Source organism: Haliotis cracherodii, unplaced genomic scaffold, assembly GCF_022045235.1.
Source record: "Haliotis cracherodii isolate W230 unplaced genomic scaffold, xgHalCrac1.p SCAF_5, whole genome shotgun sequence".
Classification (NCBI taxonomy): domain Eukaryota; kingdom Metazoa; phylum Mollusca; class Gastropoda; order Lepetellida; family Haliotidae; genus Haliotis; species Haliotis cracherodii.
Genome location: NW_027266308.1, coordinates 39950370 through 39974841, shown reverse-complemented (window position 1 = coordinate 39974841; position 24472 = coordinate 39950370).

Here is a 24472-nt window from a genome sequence, read left to right as displayed (position 1 = left end):
CCACCTGATCCATTTAGCCGACTCTTACGACAGCATAGGTTGCTGGGGACCAATTCTAACCTGGAATCCGTACGGAGCACCTCAGGTGTTGAGCCATACTGTTTAGTAGTTGGATGACATGGAGCACCTCAATCAGCAAGCTTATTTCGGTGGGAATTCTGGACTCTGCCTTCACTAAATCACGTATCTTGTATTTTTTAATGTGGCGTTTCATTATATCGCTATAGGCGGTTGATTGGTGTAACTCGCAGTGAAAGAGCTTGATTGCCATCGTCAGAGGGATCGTTTGCACAATGTATTGTTATTACGGGAGCACCACTAAAAGATTAACATGATATGCATAATAAACCTTCTTTTTTCTTTAAAGTTGGCGAAAAGAGCATGCGTGGCGTTGTGAGTTTCTTCTGTCAATATTTGATAGTGATTCATAAACCCATGCTTATGACATAGTCGGAATCGAACGATGGACATTGTTTTCTGTGGCTTTTATTAAAAGGAATACATCTCGCGATGCATCATCCTTAAAGGCTCCAAAACCAGATCCCGGATTTGCATCGATTATAATTCCTGGTCTGTCAGACCACGCAGCTACCCGTGCACGTGGGTGTCACGTATATGATGAACATGTAGGGCCTGATTCATTGTCTGTCCTTACACATTACGTCATACAATGAAACACTGAAATACTACTCAAACCTGCGTCAGACTCAAGTGAGTTTGTGAATTCAGGTTTGTGTAATTTACCTTATCCTTGAGAGAGACAAGAAGAGGTTGTTTGCAGGTCGACAATGACTGAATTCTTTTGTTCTCAGAAAACATCGCTCATGATATGAACCGGACCAAGGTGGTGTGTTTGAGAAATAAGTGGGGAGTAAATAATGGTGAGTATGAATGATGAGTTGACATGTGGACGAAGGCTGAGTGTTGAGCTTAGATTACAAGTGTCCTTTAACAAACCATTGCATTATTGATTGAATGGAGTCAGACAAGAGTACAGATAAAACGGCCGGCCACCTATAGATGATCAGCTGTTCATGGCATGAGTGAGTGAATAGGGTTAAGCGCCGATATGACGCACATTTCAGTTATATGTCGGCGTGTATAGTAACGTAGAAGGACAAGGACGACGTAGACGTCGCCACTGACAGACCACGGATCATTATAGGATATGGGTAGTGGACAGACGGACGACGGGATAGCCTGGTGGTAAATACACTCCGTTCGTAACGCTGAAGGCACGATTTCTATTCCAAACGTTGGTATAATATGCAAAGCACATTTCTGGCGTCACCCGCCGTGATAATGCCAAACTATTGTTAGAGTGAGTGAGTGAGTATGGTTTTACGCCGCTTTTAGTAATATTCCAGCAATATCACGGCGGGGGACACCGGAAATGGGCTTCACACATTGTACCCATGTGGGGAATCGAACTTGGGTCTTCGGCGTGACGAGCCAACGCATTAACCACTAGGCTACCCCACCGCCTCAATTATTATTGTTATAAGTGTCATTACATACAGCAGAGGTGCTAAAATACAGTGCGGTGAAATGCAACATAGAGACTGTTCTTCCTTCAAGTAAAGGTTTTGTTTGTTTGTTTGTTGTTTAACGCCGCACTCAGCAATATTCCAGCTATATGACGGCGGTCTGTAAAATAATCGAATCTGGACCAGACAATCCAGTGATTGACATCATGAGCATCGATCCACGCAATTGGAATCGATGACATGTATCAACCAAGTCAGCGAGCCTGACCACCCGGTCCCGTTAGTCGCCTTAAACGACAAGCATAGTCACCTTTTACGGCAAGCATGGGTTGCTGAAGACCTATTCCACCCCGGAATCTTCACGGGTCTTCAAGTAAAGATAGATGGTATGGTACTCTTATGATTAAAGCGTTCGCGTTTCATGCCGAGTATGTGAAGATAATACTTAAAGTGGCGTAAAACACAACTCACTCACTCACGTAGATGTAGGTTGTATGGTAACCCATTATTCTCCGTCTTGCCGAGAGCTGGATCCGAATATGGGTGCACTGCATGTATCCCTGACGTTCCTCCCCTTGTGATATTGTTGGTGTATTGCAAAACCGGCGAAAAACCATTCTCACTCACTGAAATATGCGTTACATTGGGTTTGCGTAGAGTGCAACTGTGCATTTAATTAGCTTACTTCACCTTACATATAACAGGTGGTAAACGTCAGCTGTGTATTTAGTCTGACTGACAAGTATCATACACTTCCTTGGTCTAAATGTGTTGAGAGTTGGCAAGAGACTCCACAGACGCGTCTGGTTTGGACTTACGCCATTATATAAAAAAAAGTTTTAATACAGTCAAGTTAATTAAATGGTAATTCAACAAGCTCTTAACAAGAGGGAAAATACATATTCTTTCCACATGGATACCATCCGACAATATTAGATCAATTGGCAATATTTCTGCGTCAAACGTTCCCTTTTTATTCAAAAGACTAACGGTATCGAGATCCAGTGTTTTCGTTAATTGTATTCATTATCAGTACGCAATGTGAAACAGCAGCTTCAGGAAAATGTCTGCTTGTTTTTGTATGTCAATTTACAACATATATGTGTCATACGTAAAGCCTCTGAACGCACGAGGTGCAAAACACAAGTTATTTCGGGCAGTTTAAAGATGCTTTAACTTAATAAAAAGTAAAGTTTTGCAAGAAATACATTACTCCTTCCACGTGTATATTGGGACGCTGTGCATGAACTACATGTATCCAGGGACTGTAGTCTTCTGATTCTTTTAGAAGTAATGAGTGAGTGAAGGTGTGGGGTTTAACGCCCCAGTATGTCAGTTAAATCACGGCGTGTCTGTTTCATGTGGGAGGAAGGCTCCAGGTGATGTACGTTTACCACGTTGGTGAAACGTACGAGCACGGGTATGGTGCTGACAAGCTTAGAAACGTTACCAGCGTAAAGGGAAACATTTGGTATTCAAGCGCACGATCAAAGCTTCCTGGTACGCCTACGGGACGCAACTCTGCATAGCGAAATGACGACCGACCCCCACACGTGCCCACCCATCACACTCATGGGATATGTTTCACCATACTCGAACACTTGCTCTCGGAGTGACAAGCGAACACAACAACTACTGCCCTACCTAAACGCAACAGCGTGAGAAACTCAGTACCATAATATAGTATATGACAGCCTCTAGGTACTCGACAAACCAGACAAATGTGCGTTTGCCAGTATGAACCCATGACGTCAGGATACGTTGACATGCATTCCACCATGTTACAATATGTACCCACCCGTTCACCACCTTGTGAATGATGTTCTGGGGACCTTTTCTGATAATTTGTTGTTTATATCTCACCCAACAGTATTCCATCTATATTGCGGGGGTCTGTAAATAATCGAGTGATCAACATCATGAGCCTCGATCGACGCAATTGGATTACGACCGCTTGCATTAACCAGGTCAGAGAGCCTGACCACCCGATCCCGTTAGCCACCTCTTACGACAAGCATGGGTTGCTGAAGACCAATTCCAACACAGAATCACACAAGAATAACAGATGTGATTACAGATGTTATGGAGATCTTTTTGATATCACTACATCAAAATAAGGTAATCTATACAAACACTCATCGGCAAGATGACACAAGCCACTTTAGATGCAGGAAGGCTATGAGCGGCAGGTGGACTATCTCCTAACCTTCTAGTTTGCTCATTTAGCGTGGTTCATTCTGTTAAATAACTTCAAAAGAAAAGAAAAAATGATCCGAAGGAAAATCTAGCCACCAAGACAGATTAACTGATTACGCAGCCATCGGTCATTTTTATTCCTTACGTACAAAGCCGCGTTATGTGCAAGAACACTTTTTAAAACCGGGTTATAAAATGTTCAAAGGAGATCCTTCTTATTATTGTGGCTGGCATATGGTAATCAACTGCATGCCGAGATTGTAAATAGCATAAAACACGGGATCAATTGTCACCACCATTGATTTACCATTTTGCTAATGGTGTGTTCCGGACTATATGAGTTACTGAGATGCTAAACAGCTGTTCAATGTCGATGGCATGTCGATTTCAAATACAGCATGCCACTTATAATTACCGATGGGAATGTATTTCCTTTTAGTAATCAATGCTGTAGAGAGTAAACGACAAGATAAGGGAACACGTTTTGCTTATTTGGAATTAATGTGCTTGTCACGTTGGTTTAGAAAGGCATATATAGAGTATCTTGAGGCCTCGGACCGGGATCAACGAATTGTCACATATTTCACGTAGGTGAAAAAAAATATTGTATAATGAGATTGATGATGCTGAGGAAATCTTTTGAAGAGGAACTCGATTTCATTTCATTTTTGATGAAGTGACAAGTGTGATTTATGGTGTAATTTCCATGTCTCTATCTGTCAACGTGTGTATTTCGTGGTTCGGGTCCCTCGCTGGTCAAACAAATAGCTTTGGGGGTGACAGAGAAAGAGTGGGAACAGAGCCTCTCTCTCTTCTTGTAACACACGTTAGAATGCCACGTCGTGACAGAAAAGTATCTCCTTATGACAGGATTCTGACACAAAAACAAGAAATTGGCATCTAACAAATATGAACTACACAAAGTAACGTTGTGAAATACGAATTCAAATTGCAGCAGTAGAAACTAGTTTTTTTAAGTCATTAGTCATTCGTCAGTGAAACCTCGTTAATCCGGACTATAACACTGGAGGCGCACGAACTTCTACTCTGTAATCAACTACATCAGGTTACGCACAAACTTCTACTCTGTAATCAACTCCACGCAGGTTACGCACTTACTTCTACATTGTAATCAACTACATGGTTGAGCACAAACTTCTACTTTGTAATCAACTACATGCAGGTTACGCACGCACTTATACTTTTAATCAACTACATGCAAGTAACGCACAATCATCTACTCTGTAATCAACAGGCTACGCACATACTTCCTGTTTGTAATCATCTACACGCACGTTACGCACAAACTTCTACTTTGTAATCAACTACATGAAGGTTACGCACAAACTTCTACTCCGTAATCAACTACATGCAGGTTACGCACGAATGGCTACTCTTTAATTAACTATAACCAGGTTACGCACGAATGTCTACTCTGTAATCAACTACATGCAGGTTACGCACGAATGTCTACTCTGTAAACAACTATAAGCAGGTTACGCAGCCATAGAACAATAACGGACAAAAAAGATGGGCTTCGGAACAACTCCCTAGAAGATCGAACCTGGGTTTTACGTTTCTAATGTATGACTGTGCCTGGGACATACCAAGGATTGCTCAACGATCCATTGACGTCTGTGTGCGGTGACAAATTAAATCACTCAGGCAATAGCCGAGAGGTAGGCTTCCTAAGTAACCCCTCATCCACGTACTATTCAAGATCAACAATTGATTTAACTACCACGTTACAATTTTAGTCGCTTTTGACGTCAGACATTTGAACTATTGACCTTTACAAGTTGAAATTATTCCTGTGGGCATTCTGGGTTAGAACTGATCAACGAACATTGGCCGTAAGAGGCGATTTATTTGGTGGTCAGGCTGTTCGATTGTCATAGAAGAATATGACGTCATTGCTCTTCATTGCTGACGTCTGTCTCACATAGAGTGAGTGAGTGAGTTTGGTTTTACGCCGCTTTTAGCAATATTCCAGCAATATCACGGCGGGGGACACCAAAAATCTCACATAGAACACATAGAAAAAATGATACCTATGATGTCTTAGACATTTTCAAAATCGATAGTTTTTTGTATGTTATGCAGATGTTAACGAGTATTGGATGCACAGAAGAGTTTTCAAAGCTGAAAACACATGTTTATCTACATTAGCAAGCAAATGTCAACACATCCGTGATAGGGTGAAGTTATTTTGTATCTTCAAGTCCAGTGCATACTGAAAGCAAACAACCATATGTTCGACTGCCATGATACCAGTGCCATACAAGAGGCTCATCAGTTACGTTGGTTGCCTATGGAATGATAGCATTAACACATCGTTTGCATTTAATTCATACATGTGTTCAACTAGCAGCTTCAAATTTTTCACAATCCTATTCACTTTTATCACTCATCCCAACAACAGATAATGTTGGTGTAGACGTTGCCCTCATCGGTGACGCAAGGCCTTTCGGAGGACGCGCTTTGGGTTGGAACAGGTCAGTCCAATTTCCACAACGAGAACCCGAAATTTTCATGAAGGAACAAATTACCACTCTCAAAGCATTTGCAATTTATATCGATTGGGTAAATAAAATTCCAATGACAATATGGGTTGAGAGCTTGTTTAAGTTCAGTTTCAAATTTGAAAATTGCATCTTTCCGCTTTAGGTGTTTACCAATCAGCATCGGCCCAGGGGAAATTGGGCTATTGCGGTTCTTTACGAGGTTAGCCGTCGCCATCACTGGGCATTCCTCTTGCACTGTAAATATTGAGTAACGGCTTCAATTTGCTCGTAAATTCATTATGATGTGCAATGACAACCTCGATGGGTCTGAAATGGTCCGTAGTAATACGACTAACGGTAAGTATCTTTTGGCAACAGTCAAGGCAAGGCATCGTTCCTTCGAGGTCGAGAGTTCGCATCTCGATATGGAATTATTTCTCTAATCAAGTTAAGGAAACATGATTATAGTTGCCATGTTATGAGGATGATTACATTCGTTAGATGTCCTTTCGAAAAGCTACTTTTGAAATGCCAGTCTGCCACACTGTAACTACCACGAACAACATTGATTTGCGTGTGCCTATTTTCTAAAGCATTACGGGGAAGATCAATCAAATGAAATTTATAATGTAGCCATACTTTCATTTCAAGATGGATTTCAATTGATTATTAAGGTGACTAAACTATTTCACCAGTGTATCATACGTGTCTCAATTCTATTCTGATACGTACCATTTGCAAAGAGCACGATTTGAAAAAATAGGCGTCCAATATAAAATTAACCATACGTAGCGAGCGAAATTCTGTGCTAAGCTAGTGATCGGCGCGAGAGTGAGTGAGTTAGTGAGTTTGGTTTAACGCCGCTTTTAAGATTATTCCAGTTATATCACGGCGTGTCAGCTTAACGTGAGAGGAAAGCCCGAAGTAATGCAGGTCTCAGACGTTTGCCACTTCGGTGAAACCCAGGAGCACGGGTATGGTGCTGACAAACCTAGAAACTGAATTGGGGCGAACCGGGATTCGAACCCACAATCATAGGTTTCTGGCGTGCCCAAGGGACGCAACTCTGCACGGCCCACGACTGGGCCACCCGGCGCGAGAAATGTGGTGACGTATATATATATAAAATACACTAGACAACCAGGGAGGCTCATTTACCAACTTAATACGCTTCATCTTTATGAATGTACATGTATATTGTGATTTCTGAATCATTTGATTGCAATTTAGGTGATTACAAAAAATAGCGTAATGTTAGTGCATTAATATCTCAATGGTTAAGGCAGTATTGAATTGAAATGCAATAAACGGTGACGATGGGAAGAAAGACAATGGACACAGATTTCGGCAATATCCCCTGAAACTGAACCATTGTATCAACAGTTCAAATAATTTTGCTGAGACGTTCACGATTCCAATTTTAGTTGTGGTTTTCCAAAACATATATTCTTACATGATCTCGAATAGGCTTGTTTTGTGTTCGGTATCAACACGCCAAAAATATGATAAAAGCAGACATGAATGAAATTAACCATAATTTATATGCCTTGCCTAACGATCATCATTGTAAATGAAGGAGTTTGGTTTTACATTTTGGCAATATTTCAGCAAAACTTCGCAGGGGTCATCAAAGGTAAAGCACTGACACTAAATAGCTGGCACAATGGCACTGCAATTATCTCTAACCAGGTTAATGTCAAGGCATTGTTGATCCATGGTTCCAATTGGTATCCTTCGGACCTTTGAACCTCTTATTGGGAACCTTTTCAGGACCACCTGCATCTGGTTGCCCTTTAGAACGGAGATGATGCTGAATCTCCATCACCCCTCGTAACTTTCGTCTCTATTGATTTGAATATACTGCATGAAACAAGGTCTGGAAATAGAAACCTCATTGATATTTGTCCCTCGATTCATTTCGTGAAACCCAACCCCTTATCATTCTATAAACAACTGCGATGATTTATGAGGTGGTATTATCGGCTAGTGGAAGAGTTATTACGCCACTAGGGGGCGCTATCAGCCGCTTCACATCTGCTACGTTCCCATATGTAAGACCAGGCAGACCGGTCGGGCGAAAAGGGTAATCCTCTTCTCAATCTTATCGCCATTTCCATGTAATAGGCAATGTGTTGATAGTCAGAAGTTCGACAAATTACCTATAACATTGTACTACTGAAGACAACAGATGATGTAATGGGTAACGTGTTCATCATATTCGCTGTCATGTTAATAAACTCACTCACTTATTCACCGTTCATGGCAGAGTTGGATTCCTAACATTTAACTTCTTTGATAGGCATTTAGAAGTTGGAGTACTACGTACGGATAAGAATTTATGGATGAACAACTTCTTTATTACAATTAAGAGCGACGTTTCGGTGTAGGTTCTAACACCGTTATCAAGCAAGTGATAGGCATTTAGAAGTTGGAGTACTATGTAAGGATAAGAATTTATGGATGAACAACTTCTTTATTACAATTAAGAGCGACGTTTCGGTGTAGGTTTTAACACTTGCTTGATAACGGTGTTAGAACCTACCTCGAAACGTCGCTCTTAATTGTAATAAAGAAGTTGTTCATCCATAAATTCTTATCCTTACTTCCTAACATTTGAGGAGAACGGGCATGATGTCCGCCATGCTATTGCTGAAACTTTGCTGAAAGTGTAGTAAATATAAAAGTAAACTCCAAAAAGCATATTTACCCCCATTTGCCAATTTATGATTCTCCAGCTCCGGCTTTTGTCTCAAAAATATTTCAATTTATTTATCAAATGATTCATCATGTCACTTCAGATTCATCATGTTCAGTATCAAATAAGCTGATTCACATTGTTCATTATGACCGTATTATATTCATGACCACTATTAACCTGAACAGATTCATCATGTTCATTATCGTGTAAGGATGGCATCACAGCGACATATCCCTGATATGCATCGGATACAATTATGACAATAAGCGGGGACACGGGTGGTCCAGTCATCTGAGGAGCCGCGAATCGTCTAGCCGAGTTGCGTCACTTGGGCATACCATGAACCTCTGATCTTGGGTTCGCTCTGTTTCTAAGTTTGTCAGAACCATTCTTGTAATCATGGGTTTCACCAACGTGGTAAACATCTAAGACCTATATCACTTCGGGATCTTCTCCCGCGTCAATCTGGCGCACCGTGATATAACTGAAACTCGTTGTTCAAAGCGGCGTTAAACCAAACAGTTTCTCACTATGATTTAAAGCACTCGAAGTATTCTTCCTCGAGTAACATGAACCGGCAGTTTACAAGTAAAACAAAGCCTGTAAATACCCTCGCCCAATAAAGGTCTATAACTATTCGCAAGGTCCAATGGCCGGAGACTCATGAGATGAGTTTATGTTGTGTCGCGTCGCATTCGTCTGTATTCAAGACACAAAGCAGTGGCTTGTTTGTTTATATGACCTAGACACACACGGCGATCACAGGTAAATGTAGATTCGATCTAACCCGCAATGAATTAGAAACACAGACTTGGCATCACTTGCTCTGTTACCAACAAATGCGCCTGATCGTGATCGTTCTCTAAGCACAGAACCATCAACAGGACCACCATGGACGACTTGGCAGAAACGGAAACATGTTGTCACACATTTTGATTTCTAATTTGTCACTTGATAAAGAGTCACTTTGAAAGAATGATTATTGACGGTATTTATTCTGCATAAAGTGGGTATGAGCTGACGGTCACACATTCAGCGTAAGGCTAACGTGGGTATGAGCTGACGGTCACACATTCAGCGTAAGGCTGACGCGGATATGAGCTGACGGTCACACATTCAGCGTAAGGCTGACGCGGATATGAGCTGACGGTCACACATTCAGCGTAAGGCTGACGCGGATATGAGCTGACGGTCACACATTCAGCGTAAGGCTAACGTGGATATGAGCTGACGGTCAAACATTCAGCGTAACGCTAACGTGGATATGAGCTGAGGGTCACACATTCAGCGTAACGCTAACTTGGATATGAGCTGAGGGTCACACATTCAGCGTAAGGCTGACGCGGATATGAGCTGACGGTCACACATTCAGCGTAAGGCTGACGTGGATATGAGCTGACGGTCACACATTCCGCGTAAGGCTGACGTGGATATGAGCTGACGGTCACACATTCAGCGTAAGGCAAACGTGGATATGAGTTGATGGTCACACATTCAGCGAAAGGCAAACGTGGATATGAGCTGTCGCTCACACATTCAGCGTACGGCTTATGTAGATATGAACTCATGGATACACATGCTGCATAAACTTTATGGATATGTATTGACCGCCACACATACTGCATAGAAAACTATATGGATATGGGCTGACGTTCACACATTCTGTATAAAGCTTTATGGATATGTACCGACTGCCACACATTCTTCATAAAGCTTTATGGATATGTACCGACTGCCACACATTCTTCATAAAGCTATATGGATATGTACTGACTGCCACACATTCTGCATAAAGCTATATGGATATGTACTGACTGCCACACATTCTTCATAAAGCTATATGGATATGTACTGACGGCACACATTCTGCATAAAGCTATATGGATATGTACTGACTGCCACACATTCTTCATAAAGCTATATGGATATGTACTGACTGCCACACATTCGGCATAAAGCTAGCTATGTGGATATGAGGGGAAGGACACACATTCTGCAAAGCTACATCGATATGATACACGTCCTGTATTTAAGTGTTGTGGATATGAACACATTCTGTAAATAAGGTTATTGCTGATAAGCGGTGTAGCAAAATGATGCTCCAGAAAAGAACAATCTTGCTGCCAAATACGAAGTCATGAGTGCAGTTACAACACCGCAATTATGTTATACTCGTCACTTATTCCATACTCAGGAAGAGCTTGTTATGAAACGATTCCCATCTCACGTTGCTACAAATCGTCATCGTTCTTTCAATGATTGCCATTTCTTTTAATCCCGCACAAGCTGAAAACATCCAAGAAACAATGGCGTGGGATGCAAAATCGTTAAAACACAACTCGGGCCATGTGACGCTCAGTACATATCGAATTACCTATCCTCAGGCTATTTAACTTTTATCTGAGATGACAAAAATGTGCGCATTTCAATGGATGCCTAGTATATTCATTCGCGAATGACAGTAGGCCTTAAAAGAGTTCATGTTTATTTCGATAGTTTTTACTCGAGTTAAAGAGTGCGAACATTTTATCCTCGAAAAACCAATATATTTATAATGTCCTCGGGTAAAGGACGACCATGTTGACACGAGAGGATGCATCTGACGTAAAACAATCAAACTTGTTTTTATGTTCCAAAAAAGAAAAAAGGAAAATGTTTTGGACACAGTCTCGGGACATTTACACAAGAACTGAATCAAAAACACTCTTAGTTGATTGTTTTTATATCGTGAGCATCTATCGATTAGTTACATGAAATACTTGTATAGTCAGTGAAAAAACATCGAACGCGAGAATGATGGAAGTATACTTTGAATATAGAATCATAGTTTGCTGTTTCAGAGCATGCGTGACGTATGCCCATTAGTAATTGTGGTGTGTTGAATCATTTTGGATTCATTTTCACTACTGTAAAACCTAGCTGTGAAAACCTCCACAAATATCATACCAGTCACAAATGTAATCATATGTTGCGAAATATCTATTTAACAAATATAACAGTTCTCACAGCTGTTTGATGCATTGAGATATTTCTATTCAGCGAATATTATGATAATTACAGCTGTAATGTGTTGTCCAGGGTGTTCGTTTTCCTGACATAGTCGTTTATGACAACCCCAGAAACAATGGGGTCGATCTGCAAAGCTCATATTCAACTTTTTCTCTGCCTCTGTGTTAGACTGACCTTTCCAGAAACGAAAGTGTCATTAATAGTTACAACAGATGCAGATTAAAGGGGTTTTTTAAAGTCGTTTTTCTATCTAACAAGTCGCAGGCTGGTGTTTGTTTAGCCTTGTCAATGGCAAAAATTGACTTGAACGCATCGTTAGGACGAAAATCAAGTGTTAACGTTTTCCACAGCAGCCGTCAACGCACCACGTGGCATTCATCTCAGAACAACAAACACAGTTGACGGTTTAGCTTTGTTTGGGAAACACCACCAAATTTGGCTTTTTTTTTAATATAAAATATAAAGGAGAAACATTTTGTAAGACGTGAGTTGGGCATTGTCAGTTAGACAGGTAGCAATGAACGTTGGTATGTGGACGTTGATATGATACAGAGGGAGACCAATCGGTGTTATTAAAACGTCAGTTCACAGTGAAAACGAATCCTAAATGCATCGTTGCAATCTAAAAAGATGGCTAGCTTCAAAGTGGACAGTTTTTCGAGAATGCCGTGCTGGGGACAATGGGAGTTACATCTATATAATGTCAAAAATAATAATTGAACATGACACCTTCTACATATTCTTAATGTGGCCCAATTCCTCATATTATGAATGCATGAGGATGTAAGAACACACCAATTTCGAATTCTTCTTGAAAGGATACTTCACAAGCAATATGCATCTTATCTATTATTTATATTTTAATAGACATATTATTAATAAGCATCATTCACAAAACTTCGCAGACCGATTGAGACAAATAATGAAAATGTTTCTTTCATTTGTAGCGCATGTAACATGGAGAGACTTTATCAATATTACAAGATCCACAGTCTGTACCGCAGTCACTAATATCAAGCCAATTCTTTTTATCCAAAATTGGAAGTATCATGTCTTCATGTACCTGATGACTTTGCCAACACACACTTTGAACGCCTCTCTTACAATTATTGTAGAGAGCGATGATAATAGCTCAATCAATTTTGGAACATTTCGGTGTGGTATTAGCGTTGATCAGTGCAAATGCCTTACAATGGTGGAAATAGCATATAGCCCTGGCTATTCCCCACGGCAACGCAGACCGCTCCAGAATCAATGAGATTACCAATTTTGCACTCTTTGCCTTAGGAATCCATTTGGAGACCATTATTATATCTCATGTATTAAAAGATCACTTGTTGGGTGATGGTTGAGGTCACAGATAACGCGGTAGGTTGATTTGCACACCGTTATTCTCGGCAGTCGATGTTGGTTGGTTGGTTTGTTGTTTTAAGCCACACTGAGCGATATTCCCGCTATATGACGGCGGTCTGTAAATAATCGAGTCTGGACCAGACAGTCCAGTGATTGATATCATGAGCATCGATCCACACAATTGGGATCGATGACTTACTTCAAACAAGTCATCGAGCCTGACCACCCGATCCCGTTAGTCGCCTCTTACGACAAGCAGAGTCGCCTCTTACAGCAAGCATGGATTGATGAAGACCTATTCTACCCCGGATCTTCACGGGTCCAATCTATGTACTTTTGGGCGATGATCTACAACGAAAAGGACATAAACGTAGTTCTTCGGTGTTGATACTTTCAATTCTTGATTTGATTTCAATTGTATATTTGCGTATAAAGGCCAATATTGTGTCATTCTGTTACCTTAGATAATTCCATTTTAATATGCTTTTAAATATCACCATACAAGGGCACAGTGGCATTTGAACTTCGGTTTGTGTGCCGCACTGGAGTTCATACCGCGATCTTTAAAATGTATTTTGCCTTTTTTTTCTGAACAATATAAACAGGACATGTAATTAAAAAGCAAAAAACAGTACGAATTATGCTATTATGGAAAAGGTCAAAGAGCAAAATTCTTTCCTCAAACCTACTGTCACCACTGTTTCTTGCGAGATGATACTGTGTTATAGTGAGTGAGAGAGTTGGGTTTAACGCCGCTTTTAACATTATTCCAGTTATATCACGGCGTGTCAGCTTAATGTGAGAGGAAAGCCCGAAGTGATGCAGGTCTCAGACGTTTACCACTTCGGTGAAACCCACGAGCACGGGTATGGTGCTGACAAACCTAGAAACTGAATTGGGGCGAACCAGGATTCGAACCCATAATCATAGGTTTCTGGTGTGCCCAAGGGACGCAACTCTGCACGGCAAATCGCGGCGCCTTAGACGACTGGGCCACCCGTGCCTCCTGTGTTATAGCGTCATCTCCCTTTTGGTGTAAATAATGCGAGAGTAATACACATTTGTATGTTTACTGGGAGTATTTACATTGCGAAAACAATATTGTTTTGACACGAATGCAAAGAAATGCACATGAGAGAAAATATACACGAAAATAATAGATATTAAAGAAAGGTCCAAATTTTTTCTCTCCTCTGCATCTATATACCCTCAACAAATGAAGTATCTGTCTATGGCATATTACTTACATAGGCTATTCTAGTCAATTACGCCGCTTTTAGCAACAGTACAACAATATTGATGTTCTGGGACACTATCCGATAGAAACTGAACATGGGTCTCAGAGCGGCGGAAAACCCGTTCACTTGACTAACCCTCCGCCTTAAATCATATAATTGTCTTCAATAAAAATATACATTGCCAATGTGACGTGTAATTGTTAACTAACTCCCTATAAAACATATATCACAATACCCATGCATGTGTTCTGTTATATTATGATAATACGTTCATCAAAAAGTAATTACTTTCCAAAGGTCTATTCATTACTTGGATCTTGACGGTAATGACATTCATCATTGTGAATGCATTTAGGTGGTTTTTTTTTTTACTCTTGGCCAACACTATCACCTCCAAATCCATATCATAATACTATAATTACGAACATGGTTATCATGTACAGTAATTAATTACTGGTCCTGACAAAGATTAATTTTGTGTTTGAGAAAAAAGTGAGTGAGTGAGTATGGTTTTACGCCGCTTTTAGCAATATTCCAGCAATATCACGGCGGGGGACACCAGAAATGGGCTTCACACATTGTACCCACGTCGGGAATCGAACCCGGGTCTTCGGCGTGACGAGCGAACGCTTTAACCACTAGGCTACCCGACCGCCCTTGAGAAAAAAGAGTAATCATATCATGAATGTGGAGATAAAATGGAAACACATAATTTAATGTAGTTTATTCGAGCTTCAGAAAACAAATAGCCGCTTGTAATGCCCAAAAAACATGACATTAAAATTAAATCAAACCAACTTCAGAAGTTATTTGACATTATTTACATCAAAGGCGGATTTCCTTTGAAACGTGAAAACACATTTTATAGGCCTGTTTCGGTGAGCACAAATTCTTCATAAAGGAAACTGATTTCTAATTATTCAAATATTCAGAGGTCTGTGCAGTGTTTTGTTAGTTTGGTACAAACTAAGCTATTTTCTAATTTCGAGTTTCAAGGTTAGTTCAGAATAGAAATCATCTTCCAAAACAACTCCATCACAATGCAACAGTGTAAAGATGGAGGAAATTGGCATTGAGAAAAACTTAACCACATATTTGCTTGACAGCGTGTCGCAGCAGGGGATGTTTCAGGAAAATAGCATCTGTATACGAGGACAAAACACACAGTTCCCATTTATCTTATAACAGTAATTCACACTGACGTCATTCATTTTCCTCCTTTTTGCCATGTGGTTTGGTATGGAACAAATATCTCCAATTGACATTTTTATCGTGACTGGATGCAAAAAGCGCCAACTGGTGATGTGGACGATATGTGGTGGTACATGGTACAATAGTATGGGGGAAATCATCGTGTAATGACTAGTTTATTATGGATTTCTTTTGCTTGTTTTATTGGCAACGTTGATGATATGCATGTCTGTGCAGTGCAATGCTTATTTATGTTTACAGTGTTAAAGACGACATGCACTTATCATTTTAATCTTGTCATTTATCGTTTGACACTTTCACCACCTTTGTTATAAATATGAAGGTAACACTGATGACCGACTGGCTGAGAGTTTAAGAATGCTATCAGTTTACAAAATATATTCCGTGACTTGTTTTATTGAGTCAATTCTAAGGAAAGAAACACCTTCTCAAAGTCATCAACCATTCATTTCAATGTCGTGTTTTGAAGATGACACAGGCGTAAAATCGTTTTCGCCCAGTTCTAGAGATAAAATGATTGCTCAGAAATATAAACAAAAAACAGAGCACAAAGGTGAAGATTGTGAGCCAAAAAGGCCCTGCAAATACTAACGAAATTTGAAAATAAATTGCAGTTATTTGTATAAAAGTATATTGAATTTTTACTCTCCTTTTGGGTTAAAGTTTGTTCATGTTCATTCAGACAGCTATCTACATGATCTGATTCTTTATATAAATATGACTTGCTGTGATCAAGCACATGTAGCGTCTGCCCGGAGAACAGAAAGTGGCTATTTCGATCCCCTGGCCGCGTCATACCAAAAGATGGTACTTGATGATGTGCCTGACATTCGGTATTAAGGGAATAAAACAACCACTGGTCGGCTCGGCGTCAGTTTATTGTGTCTGCGTGGGGTATCCATGTCAAACTGCGGCGTGGTATTTCAGTTGGTTAGCAGTATAAAACCGGCATACGTCTGTACTAGTACAAGCAGAAACACACACACACGCGGGCAGGCACGTCGCTATAAAAGTGAAATGATCCCATTTTACCTCATTTTGTATCTAAGAGATATTTGCTTTAGGACAACGTTGTCACGTAGTCACGTTGCATCTCTGGTTGACGTGCGTGAAGGTCTTAACGTGACTACGAGGATGAAGCTACTCCTCCCCTTTTACGGTGGACTTCTCAACCAAGTCATATTTTCCACATGGGTGGTAGATTACACACGATATTAAACCTAATATTCATAAGAGGATATATATGGAATACGCAACTACGCCCTTCTGCTGGTCATAAGTATGTCGTCCATGAACATTGTTGCAAGATGCCCCAAATATGATTTTGGATTTAGGCCACATTAAACATAATAAATTGTTTTATTTTAATGCCTTCCATGAAGATAACAAAAACAATTACAGAAATGAAATCCCTCGATTGACCATTTTAAACGGTTTTGTGAAAACAGGAAATTCATGTGCAATAAAAAACATTCATGATCCTTTAATTCCCCAGGTTGTCTATGCCAAGGATGTGTGCTCAGTACTTTCGTTTTCAGTGTCTGTTTTAGCACTTCTGTCTTTGTTAGAAAACAATGACCTTTCTGTAGGAATGTATGTAGTTTGATTTAATTATTGTAATTGCTATATGTTCTTCATGCTGATATGGTTAAGACGGAAGTTTTGGTTGTTAGAATAGGAGGAACTATGCGACGTAATACGAAATGGTTCTATCAAAGTCTCAAATTATTTTCAAATAGACTCTCATGACCACATGTAGAAATACACGTTTATTAAAGCTAAAAAGGCACTTTTTCTGTTACTATTCAACTTCGTTAATGTGCCAGTTAATATACTGTGTAAACTGTTCAGTGAAAAACTAAAACCAGTGATACGTTATGTGGCTGAAATATGACGATACTCTGTTCTACAGTCAGTGGAATCATTCCATACCAATTTCTGTAAATGTGTGACAGATGGGTTTAAAACTATACCCACTACAACACTATTGTCGCAATGTGTCAGATATGGATTATATGTTGAATAGAATTTAAATTTTTTCCATGTAAATAAAAGCGACAAAATCCTTTCCATATTCATAAGAAATATCTCAATAGAAAAAACCGGAGTCGATTGTACGATTCCGACTTTATGATGAACATGCGTTTATGAATCACTATCAAATAGTGATGATGCCAGGTGTTCGCGAAAAGGTGAGCATATCCTGCCCCACTGGTGGCACCCTTCGCAAACACATGCAAAGGCAAATCAATTGTTCATCTGAAACAAAAACATATGAATACGTTAAACAAAAAAATGTTGAGGAATAAAAATCACTCGTGAACTTTCTTTAGATTTCACCCAACGGAAAAAGTGAACATGAGTCTAATTGTGTATTGTGGGAGATACAGTTTGCATTCCATATTTTGTATCAGTTATGAATAATTTAAAGTTATAATTCTACAAAAGCATTTAATTTAGTTATGCATATTTGAAACCAAAGGTCACCGCAATAAAGATAAGCATAGTCTTATCTCTGCCCTATAATAATTAAAACCTTAAAAGTTTTCAACACAAGAAAAAAAGTTATAATTCCCATTTGCATTGTGAAAATAAAACATTTTATATGCCATTATCATTCAAGAAAGCTATCAAAAGACAAACAATTATTCTCAGATAACTCAAAAGGCGGAATTGCAAAAAGTCATGCATTTTGTCAAATGCTGGTATTTGTACTTATGGCCGGAACGCTAATAGGATCTTAAATCGAAAAGCGAAAATGTTCAAGTTTGAGGCCATGATGACAAATTGTCTGCACGTGATGTAGCAACAATCGAAGAGAGACTCCTCACATACTGATAGCGTGAACCCAGCAGGAGAAAAACCTTAGTAAACATGGGGCCGGTTAAAATCATTACGGCTTCAAACAGATTCATTTCGCTTAAAAAAATGTTTAGAAAATAGTCTGTCTCCGTTTTTGCCCACACCTCTTCGCTCTACAAGATGTATTGCCTATCAATTGAGTAAAATAATATTTAACTAGGCGCATACGCCTTCCTAATTTTTACGCTTAAAGGAACATGCATTCAAACGTTGCATTCTGTGACTTCTTTGGATTAAATAAAACATGCTTTTAGATTAAATGATAATAAATTACCGAATGCCCTCTAAAAGTAAACAAGAAGGTTGAAATATGCATTTGTTCCGCAAGTTTTAAATTGTCATCAGTGAATGAAACAAATGCATTTTCATATGTACGTTGTCGATTTATATGTCTATTTTTTTTCCTCTACAGCAATTTTGAATCGTTTGGAAGGTTGATATTCTGTTGTCACATCATTAGGTCAAAAATAACTGCACCATGTCCTCGTAAACAGCAACAGTTACGTGTTATCAGTTTTATTTTTTCCTGATAAATCAACAAAAACACAAAAATGCATCGAGTTGATTGTAAAACTTGCCACACTTTACTTTTTATCCTTTGTTCCCCAAGTATGTATGACTCTATAGCTTTTCTGTCGAATTTCATCACCGAAGGTACAGAATCAAGAGTATTTCATCAACAGGTTTACAGGTTATTTAAGGCTTACACGAGTTAGAACATTATATGCAGAATATAGTTGAATGAATTTACATAAGGAACAGAATAACTGATTATTTCATTTTGATACAAATGTATGGTTTCTTGCAATAGGGATTGCAGCGATCGTGCGGTGAAAAGGATATTGGTTATTTCAATGTTTGCTGCATACAGAATGTAGATAACTGTATTGTTGTGATAAGGATGTATGTAATGTTCAATGTGATAAGGATGTATGTAATGTTCAATGTGATAAAGATGTAGGTCATTGTGACGTTCAGTGTGATAAGGATGTATGTAATGTTCAATGTGATAAGGATGTAGGTCATTGTAACCTTCAATGTGATGAAGATGCAGGTAATGTTCAATGTGCTAAGGATGTATGTAATGTTCAATGTGATAAGGATGTATGTACTGTTTAATGTGATAAGGATGTAGGTCATTGTAACGTTCAATGTGATAAAGATGGGAGTAATGTTCAATATGATAAGGATGTATGTAATGTTCAATGTGATAAGGATGTAGGTCATTGTAACATTCAATGTGATAAAGATGGGAGTAATGTTCAATATGATAAGGATGTATGTAATGTCCAATTTGATAAGGATGTAGGTCATTGTAACATTCAATGTGATAAGGATGTATACACTGTTCAATGTGATAAGGATATAGGTCATTGTAACGTTCAATGTGATAAGGATGTACGTAATGTTCAATGTGATAAGGATGTAGGTCATTGTAACGTTCAATGTGATAAGGATGTATGCAATGTTCAATATGATAAGGATGTATGTAATGTTCAATATGATAAGGATGTATGTAATGTTCAATGTGATAAGGATGTATGTAATGTTCAATATGATAAGGATGTATGTAATGTTCAATGTGATAAGGATGTATGTAATGTTCAATGTGATTAGAATGTATATGATTTTAATGTCCAAAATGAAACGGTTGTAGATATTTGTAATGCTAATTGATAAGGATGAAGGTAATAATACCATTCAGTGTGATAATGATGAAGATATTTGCAATGTTCAATGTGATAAAGATGTAGATATTTGTAATGTAAACTGTTATAAGTATGTGTACAATGGTATGGTATTGCCATGTATAACTCCTGGGTCTGAATGGGGAAAATTGTGTTGTGCTTCCACTGTTTAAATGAATCATCAAGTAAGAATGGCTCGACGACATCTTTCGACACATTATCAGTTCCGGTCCAACACCAATTCATCCACGGGTTGTTTTCCTAAGCTGGTTGTTTGTGCTGACTTGACTATTTCCAAGTTAAACAGGATGTAATATTAAATATAAGGAAGAGAATAGAGGCTGTATCATATACCATGTTCCATTGCAAGATTCCCACTCCCAGTGCATGTGATAATATACAGAATAGTACATGTATAACTCTGTCACGCTGAATTTATAACGTTCAAGCCACTTTTCGTTTAGGATCTTGAATTTGAACAGAATGTCACTATTCCACTGAAGGATACTTGTATTGAAGTTGCGAAAATATATGCCACCACGGAATGGTATGTGGAAACATCCTACACATATTAGAATGTTAACTGTGTACACTAATGATGGACTGGCGGCTGAGAGTAGATATATGGGTGACCACGCTCGTTAATGTAACTTCTAAGACTGTCTGAGGCATCGTTCCTGCCCACTGAAACACGTATTTTAAACACGTGTTGTCTACTTAGTCATGTTTCTCTGTCGTAAACTTGAATTGTTCATCCATCCCTGATTGGGTACCCGATATGAAGAGATATTAATATAAATGCACAATCTTCTAGCCCCTTACATAATTTATTGTATATTCCCTCCAAAGGGAGCTAAGACGACAAGGGAACTATAACCCTGGGTAATGATGTCAGGAGCATTGCACATCATATGTCGTCCATTATTATGAGAGTTTTGAGAAATGCAACTGTAAAACGCATAATCGATTTTGAATCATATTTGTAACAGTTATCTGGTCCGTTTAACTATGGGGATATATTTAGGATGTTTAACATACAGCACATCTACACAGGATCACTGGTGGAGTTTCAACCAGGCACATATGATCCAGCGAAAGCATGCTATATATCTACAACCAAGTAAGAAATAGAAATATCTTAGAGCATGTGACGGCAGTATTATCAATCAAGTTTATACTTATAATTACTTAACGTCAAAGAGTTTATTTCTTCCAACACTTTCTGATGGGTATAATAGCACCCACTACTTCTGTTAAAGAGGCAACCTTTGATAATCTTTCAGTCATTTGGCAGTCATTTACGCCAGTTATTACTTTCGGTTTTTTAATGTTTAATCAATAAATACACAAATGCGCTGACGAGCAGCAAGTCGAGTGTAAAACCTGCCCAAAGTTTGGATGTATGCTCCTTTCGCAAAACACGTAAGGGTTTGTAGCTGTTTGTTCCAAGTTTATCACCAAAGGTAATTAAATGAGGGATGTTTCTAGGTTATAACATCAGCTTTACATGTTATCTATGCTTACCAGACATAGGACATACAGAACCATGTCTCATTGCTGAAATGTTAACGTATGTACACGTATATATAACGTACTAGAGAACTGGTTTTATCCCTACAAACGTACGTTTTCAAATGATTTTTTTAATGAAGATCTCAGTGGCCGTGGTGTTGAGCATATTATTGTTTACTGTATATAGGATGTAGGTTATTAGGATGTGAGGTGAGGTGAAATGGTGTTTAACGTCGCGTTCCAGATTTTTGCATTTATACACCGACGTGCATGTACGTGTGTGTGTGTGTGTGTGTGTGTGTGTGTGTGTGTGTGTGTGTGTGTGTGTAACGAGCGAAAGGCAGGGCAACAACAAGTACCATCTTTTGACGTCTTTCTGTATGATCTTACCAGGGCATTGAACCCCCGATTTTACGCTCCGGAGGCAAACACTCTTTCCCCTAGACGACGGAGATGGTCTGTAATTAGGATGCACATATATGTTATTATGTGCAATTGCACTGCTAAATATGATCCGGATGTTGATGATTGTAATGTGTACTGTCGGTTTGTTGGTATTAGAGTTAACGGTTATCGCATAACAAATACGTGCATCATAACACTTTAACCTGGAAACACTGCATATGTACTTGTATTGTATCTAGATATTTAACTGAAGAAGCAAAATATATACAATGTATCTAGTCTTCACAATTAAGATGTACATATGCAATCTAAATGGTAAACGGGTTAAGATTATGATAACGTGGTCCTATCCTCCTTCTATACTTGTTGCGTCTTCAGCAACCCATGCTTTCCGCAAAAGGCGACTATGCTTGTCGTAAGAGAGTACTAACGGGATCGGGTGGTCAGGATCACTGACTTGGCTGATGCATGTTATCGATCCCATTTGCGTGGATCGATGCTCATGATGTCAGTCACTGGATTGTCTGGTCCAGACTCCATTATTTACAGACCGCCGTCATATAGGTGGAATATTGCAGAGTGCGGCGTTAAACAACACACAAACAAAACTCTTTTCTTGTTTTCGAATGCTGATGATCGCACAGAGAAGTGAAACGTGACAAGACGTTTCTCTAATTTATCAAAAAAAGAATAATTTCATTGTCAGTAACCATCTCTTTTGTCATGGTTGTCGTGTGTCAGCCAGTGTAATGTTATAAAGTCAGCATGATTCTTACAACATGGCTCAGATCGGTCTGCAAGTCTCACGAACCTTTCTCTTCAGAAAAATGAATCCATTGATCATTTCTCGTCGTTTCTAATTTTCTCATTATAGGTTTTGTACTTTTGAAGTTTTAGTATCCAAGTTGGACAACATGTTTGCTTAAAGTCTATCAGTGTTTTTAATATGTGCGTCCTTGGCGTATTTTTGGATAAAAGCTATTGGATAAATTAAGAAGATTAATTTAAGGACCGATAATACTTGGAGGTATTGATTCTTGATGAACTATTTACAGCAACACAATATAATGTATGTATGTCAATGTGCGTGGCGGTCGAAAAAGACATACAATTAGGAAGAATGGTATGATATATATATACATGCTGGTATGTGAACATGGATTGATGTTCATTTGTTTTGTGTATCTGAAAACGTACCGTGTAAGTAAAAATGACAAAACCCTTTTCATATTCATGAGACTTCTCTGCTGAATTACGTCATGAATCTACCTAAGCGAGAACACAATACTGTTCAGTGGCCTAGTATGATTCGTTCAGTTGCCCCTAACTGATAACTAAAAGAATGTTTGAACTTCTGGTAACAATTTTATTGAAGATATCACAACGATTGATTCATAAAAAAACCAAAATATATCATTTTATGCAAAATGGTTTTATTTTGTGGTTCATAAACAAACAGTAACGTGTTGTTCTGCTTTACAGATTGTGGTATTACTTGGCTATCACGTGCACAGGACATAAAATATTTCGAGATATCTGCAGTCCGAGGCAAGGAAAGTGTTGACAGTGGACATGTTCTCGATAACAGTTTTGTCGGAACATCGACTTAAAAGATGTATCGCGTGTGACTCTATCCTGCGAAAGAATCAGATTTCAATCGAGAATGGACGATTTATAATATGTATAGTGTTTAGGAAATAAACGACACATGCATTAAAGCGACAAAACCCTTTCCATGTCCAATAGAAATCTCTGAATAAAGCAGAGTCGATTGTTCGATTCCGATTATATCATGACCACGTGTTTATGAATCACTCTCAAATATTAATGATAAGGTGTTCGCGAGAAGTTGACCGTATCCTGCCCCACCGGTGACACCCGTCACAAACACATGCAAAGGCAAGTCAATTGTTCACCTGAAAAAACACGACAACATATGGTACAAGACGAAATAGGGAATTGCATCGGACATCATTTTTGTCACTGATGCGTCAAATTTGGAAATGTCCTCCACATGCCTACAATAAAACCTTTTGAAAGCTTTACTGAGGCTTTATCATCCTTCTGCCCTTAAACACAACTTAAGTACTCATGTCTAGATTCGAAGAAGGGCATGTTTAATTAACAGTCGATATGACTTTGAACCATACATGCAGAACATGTTTAAATCACATATGAGCAATACGCTAGACAGGATGTTCATTATTACCGTTATGCAACACATTATCATAATCAACCCTGTGCGATTTCCACGTTTGGTACGAGAAGGCCATTGTTAAACATTAACAGCCAAACTATGAAGCATCTT